At 39.5% G+C, this 6,240-nt stretch overlaps 1 non-coding gene across 1 annotated transcript; it reads right to left on the bottom strand.

Annotated features, from left to right (window-relative positions):
- Positions 1-674: 674 nt before the first annotated feature.
- On the bottom strand, positions 675-781 carry LOC132619004 (small nucleolar RNA R71). The gene has a single exon (XR_009574461.1). It is a non-coding gene; the product is annotated as a small nucleolar RNA R71 (small nucleolar RNA).
- Positions 782-6,240: the final 5,459 nt, after the last annotated feature.

The raw sequence follows: 6,240 nt of genomic DNA, 5'->3' as shown, positions 1-6,240 counted from the left end.
AGTACCTTTTTCTCTCCATATTCCCTGTGGGATTCGACCCCAACCTTGTTCGGGTTACTATATTTTACAACGTCCGCTTTACGCGATTAATATGTGTAATTTGAGTGTATCAAATTTTGGCTCCGTTGCCTGGGAATAAGGTTTTGAAATTACTGATTGTTGTGTACTCTTTTTTAAAAAATTTTCTATTCCATCACACCTTGTTTGCTGTTGTGGTAAACCAGGTGAACATGGCAGGAAGACAGAATAGAAATCAAGGAAACCAAGGTGGACTCCAAGTGAACCCACAAGCACCAGAAGAGGATGAGGATGAGAATATATTTGCAAAATTCATCAATGAAGCTGATTATGCTTCTGTTGTGGTCCCTCCTAGGACTGGAAATGCTACTTTCAAAATTGATAGTTCTATCTATCAACTGCTGAAACTTGAAGGTTATTTCCAAAAATCTTCGGAGGATTGTTCACTACGACATTTGAAGAACTTCCTGCATTTGTGTGCTAACCAATCCCAAGGTTTTGTTTCTGCTGATACACTTTGGTTACGGGTCTTTAAATATTCCTTGGCTGGCCAAGCAAGGGAATGGTATGAAAAGCTCCCCAACAATTCTATTCACACCTGGAGCGACTTAGCCAATACATTTTTGAAGAAGTGGTTCCCACCAAGCAAAAAGGCTGAACTTAGGGATAAGATCTTTGAGTTCAAACAACTTCTGGGGGAACAATTATATTCGGCATGGGAGCGTTTCAAGTACTATTTAGCTCAATCTCCAACTCACGGGTTTCCGGATGCTATTCTCACCGAGAGGTTCTACAAGGGGTTAGATACAATGAATCAAATTGCTGTCAATACTGCAGTTGGGGGATGCTTCATGGACAAATCATTTGTTAACATCACCAGGTTGCTCGATAAGCTCACCACCCACAATAAAGCTTGGCACTCAAATGATAGTGAAATCTTGTCATATGGTAGTCCCTCTGTTGCCGCGGTGGCCAAGGAAAATCATGAGTGAGATCATGCTTTTGCTCAATTGCAAAGCACCATGGATTTGCTGTCAAAGAGGTTTGTGGAGAAAGAAGCTAAAAGTGTGAATGTTGTCAAAAAGATTCCATCTCATGCTCCCGGCATGTACCAAGTCTCGGAGGAAACTTATCTAGAGGGGCAACCACAACGTGAGGATGCTAATTATATCGATAACTCTCAAGGGGGTTATCAAAAGCAATGGAGACCCCAACAACAAAGCAACCAATATGGTCGACATGAATATGGTGGTTCGGACATGAGGGATTACAGGAACAACAATTATGGTAATTGAAATTCCAATGCCTATGTTCCACCAAAGGGCCGTTCTTCTAACTCTCAAAATTAGCGAGAGGGTCCTTCCAATGATCAAGGGACCTCTCTAATGTTATCTATGCTTGAAAAGATATTGGACAACCAAAATAAGAGTGACAACAAGATGGAAAATTTGACCAAAGTGGTAGGCTCTCACACCAATTCGATTCAAAAACTTGAGTCACAAATGCGAGATCTTTCTCGTGAGCAACATCCACCACAAAGAGAGGGCCTTCCTAGCGACACAATTCCAAACCCAAGGGGTAGTGGAGGCGATCACGCTGCCTCATGCAAAGCTATTTCTACTAGAAGTGGAAAGATCCTTAATGCGGTGAATCAGAGAGTGGTTGAACCTATCATTGTCGAGCCGATTGTTGATGAGGTTATTGAGGAAGAAATGGAAGAATAACTGGAGGCACCAATTGAAGTTCCTATTATTGTTGAGAAAGAGAAGGAGGCATACCCTATTGTTCTCAAGGGTGATGAGGAGCCAAGTGTTGAAAAAGCTACCGGGGGTAGCACCCAAAAGAGCAAGGTCACGGGGGAAATTAAACCTTTGACTCAAACATATAAATCTCCTCCCCCGTTCCCACAAAGATTGATGAAAAGAACGGAGGATGCCAAGTACAAACGCTTCTACGACCAATTGAAAGGGTTGTCAATGAATATCCTATTTCTGGATGCATTCCAAGAAATGTCGGGATTTGCTAAATACTTGAAATACTTGTTGACGAAGAAAAGACCAATCAAGCATGATACGGTGGCATTCACCCACCGTGTGAGCGCTATTATTTCGTCATCAAAGGTTGAGAAGCAGGGAGATCCCGGGGCTTTCACTATCCCTTGTACCATCAGTCATCATGATTTTGCTCGTGCTTTATGTGACAATAGGGCTAGTATTAATTTGATGCAGCTAGCCATCTATAAGAAATCCGGTTTGGGAACACCTAGACCAACGAGCATGCGTCTCCAAATGACCGATAGAACCATCAAAAGACCGGTAGAGGTTGTTGATGACATCCTTGTTAGAGTGGGGGAATTCTTATTGCCGACAGATTTTGTCATCCTTGATTGTGCGGTTGACAAAGAAGTCCCAATTATCTTGGGAAGGCTGTTTCTTGCCACCGGGAGAGCTCTAATAGACTCGGAAAAAAATAAAATAAAATTCCGGGTCAATGATGAAGAGGTAACTTTCCAAGCTAGCAAGGCGTTAAAATTGCCTAGTGCTTATGAGAGCACTTCGATCATTGATTCTTTTGATGTGGTAGATGAAGCGGTGGATCATAAGTTAGAAGAGGAGCACTTTGACGAAAAACTTTCGGCTATTTTGGTGAATTTCGAGGCGGATGACATGAAGGGGTATATTGAAACAGTTAATTCTCTTATTGGCCGGGGTTCATACTCTTATGAGCCGAAGAAATTATCTCTTGATCTTGATAAAAGAACCACTCCTCGGGCCAAGCCTTCGATTATTGAGCCTCCAAAACTTGAGCTCAAGCTACTTCCCTCTCATTTGAAGTATGCTTTTCTTGGCCGATATAATACTTTACCGGTTATTCCCTCATCTTTGTTAAATGTGGAACAAACTCAAAAGGTGCTTGAAGTGTTGCGGGCTTATTGAAGATCTATTGGGTGGACTATTGCGGATATTAGGGGGATTCCCTCCGGTATTTGTGAACATAGAATCGAACTTGACGAGGATAGTTCATCAAGTGTAGAGCATCAAAGAAGGCTAAACCCTCCTATGCAAGAAGTGTTCAAGAAAAAGATAATCAAATGGTTGGATGCGGGTGTTGTATACCCAATTGCAAATAGTCCATGGGTTAGTCCGGTGCAATATATGCCAAAGAATGGGGGCATCACTGTTGTCCCTAATTCCAAGAATGATTTGATTCCTACAAGGACAGTTACCGGATGGAGAGTGTGTATGGACTATCGAAAGCTCAACATTGCGATTTGTAAAGACCACTTCCCTATGCCTTTTATTGATCAAATGCTTGATCGGCTAGCCGGAGTAGCTTATTATTTCTTTTGGATGGCTATTCGGGGTACAACCAAATTAACATTGCATTAAAGGACCAGGAGAAAAGCACTTTCACTTGTCCTTATGGCACTTTTGCTTTCAGCCGCATGCTTTTTGGCTTATGCAATGCCCCGTCTACTTTCCAATGGTGTATGATGTCTATTTTCTCGGATATGGTGGAAGATTTCTTAGAAGTCTTCATGGATGACTTTTCGGTTGTTGGTGAATCTTTCGACGAATGACTTGCCAATCTCGGTAAGGTATTGAAGCGGTGTGAAGAAACCAACCTTGTACTTAATTGGGAGAAATGTCATTTCATGGTGAAGGAAGGGATTGTCCAAGGCCATAGGATTTTCGAGAAGGGTATTGAGGTAGACCAAGCAAAAGTTGATATTATAGCCAAGCTCCCTCCACCAATCTCTGTCAGAGGAGTTCGTAGCTTCTTGGGACATGCCGGCTTCTATCGGCGGTTCATCAAAGATTTCTCCAAGATCGCCAACCCGATGTGTAAGCTTCTTGAAAAAGAAGCTAAGTTTGCGTTTGATGAGAAGTGCCTTAAGGAATTTAATGAGTTGAAGGAAATGCTCACCTCTACTCCAATTATTGTATCTCCGGATTGGTCATTGCCATTTGAGCTCATGTGTGACGCGAGTGGATTTGCTATTGGTGCGGTGCTTGGGAAAAGGCACAACAAAATCATGCACCCAATTTATTATGCTAGCAAGACCCTCAATGGAGCTCAAATGAATTATACCGTCACCGAGCAAGAGCTTCTAGCCATTTTCTACGCATTTGAGAAGTTCTGGGCCTATCTACTTGGATCCAAAGTGGTTGTTCATACGGATTGTTATAGCCCGTACTTTGTACGTTCGGATATTTCAAGGTAGTCGTGGAATGTTGAGGGCAAGACCATTTTTTAAAATTATTTTAATGTACAAATTGTTTGTGAATATTATTTATGAACATTATTAGTATGGAAATATTGAGAAAGGCTAAGGGTAAAACGGGAAATTCACAAAGGGGTTCATGGAAATATTGTGGAAGGCTAAGGGCAAAATGAGAATTTCACAAATGTTCAAGAAAATTCTTGAAGAAGGCCACTTTGGCTGTGTGGCATAGATATATATATATATATATATACATGGAAGAGTGATGACAAAATAAGATAATTAGTCATCTTATTTTAATGTTTAAGAAACTTCAAGAAGAGGCCATGTGTTCACATGGTATTGGAAGGAGCCATATATATATATATATATATATATATATATATATATATATATATGTAGAGAGATGACAAAGCAAGACAAGTTAGTCATCTTCCAACACAAGAAACTTGAGAAAAGGAGAAGGGGGCTATTCGGCCATGGCTCCTAAAATTGAGCCATGGAAGATTGATGAAGAAAAATTATTTTCTTCTAGTATTCCAACTAATTTGAAGGCCCTAATTAACATGGAGTGGTTTTTGGAACAAGCAGAGTACTCATGGTGCAAGATGGAAGCTCTAGCCGAATAAGAGGAGTCAAAGAATAAAGGTAAGGTTTAACCCCTCCTTTCATGTATTATAGATGATTTGTGAGTATTGTAGCATGTAGAAACGGATGAAATTCATGACATAGATGTATGTTGGGGATGGCCGAATGTAGAGCATGTTGTGTATATGTGATGAATTGATTTTTATTTAGTATTTGATTGTTGTTGTTGTGGATTATGGAAGAAGTTAAGGTGACATTAGTATAGTTTCTTGTCATTATGAGAATAAAGTTGTTAATGCATAGACTATTATTATAGTTTATGAATTTGGAAGGAAAGAATGTGTTGTTGTTGGATATGTGGAGTTGAGAAGGATTCGGGTAGTAGGTATAATTCATGAACTTGAAAGAAGGAAATGTGTCGCTATTGTTCTTGTTGAATTTGGAAGGTTTCGGGTGAAGTAATATGTCGATTGGGTTGTTTGGAATATTATGTGAATTGTTTGAAGTATTCTTGAGTCATGTTAGGAAGATTTCGGATTAATACTTGAATGTGGGATTATTGGTATTGGCTTGATTATATGTGATTGAATTGAATATAAATGAATGCCGTTGAATTGTGTGACGAAGGTTATTAATGTTAGAATATGTTTTGGATTGATTGTTGAAGTTAATGGTATGATAGTTGATAATGTTGTTCGTAAATTGGCCGAGTTGAATTCTCGGATTGTTGATTGTTGATTTGACCGAGTTAGATTCTCGGGGATGGTGTATTTACAGGGGAAATGCTGCCGAAATTTTTGTCGAATATTAGTGAAGTTATGTGAGAAACTAATGCAAGCGTATGATGACAAATCTAATGATTGTGTGAATTCTTTGAATGTAGACTAACGAGCTTGGACAATTAAGCGTAGCTAATAGGACGTGAAGCACGTATGTAAGGCTTACTCTTTCTTTCTTTTGACATGATCTTTGTGAAATGAACAAACAATATGTATATGATTCCAAAGAAACTCCTATTCTTAGAGCCACTAGGATGGCTAATATTCTTGATTTCCATAAGCTATTTCATATGGTTTTGATCCGTATCCATAATGTCCGAAGTCCTATTTGATATGTTTCCGAATGGCATTCGAAAGATAATTTATATGACTAAAGTTTTGATTTTCAAATGCTAGCACGTTCGATTATTCCCTTGAGTCTTTGATACACTTTGATACGTACATATGGTTCCTAAAGCTCTATTTGATTTGACCCGTAAATATCCGAAAGATACTTGATATGATTGTTGCTTTGATTTTCCAAAAATGGCTTCTGAAACGTTCGTAGAAGGTTCTGTACTACAAACGCTCATAACTTTCTTATACTAAGTCGGATTGACCCGAAACTTGTTTCTGAGCCTTCAGATGTCG

This window comes from Lycium barbarum, chromosome 1, assembly GCF_019175385.1.
Source record: "Lycium barbarum isolate Lr01 chromosome 1, ASM1917538v2, whole genome shotgun sequence".
NCBI lineage: Eukaryota > Viridiplantae > Streptophyta > Magnoliopsida > Solanales > Solanaceae > Lycium > Lycium barbarum.
Note: the sequence above shows the minus strand (reverse complement) of the source record. Positions and strands in the feature narration are given on the sequence as shown.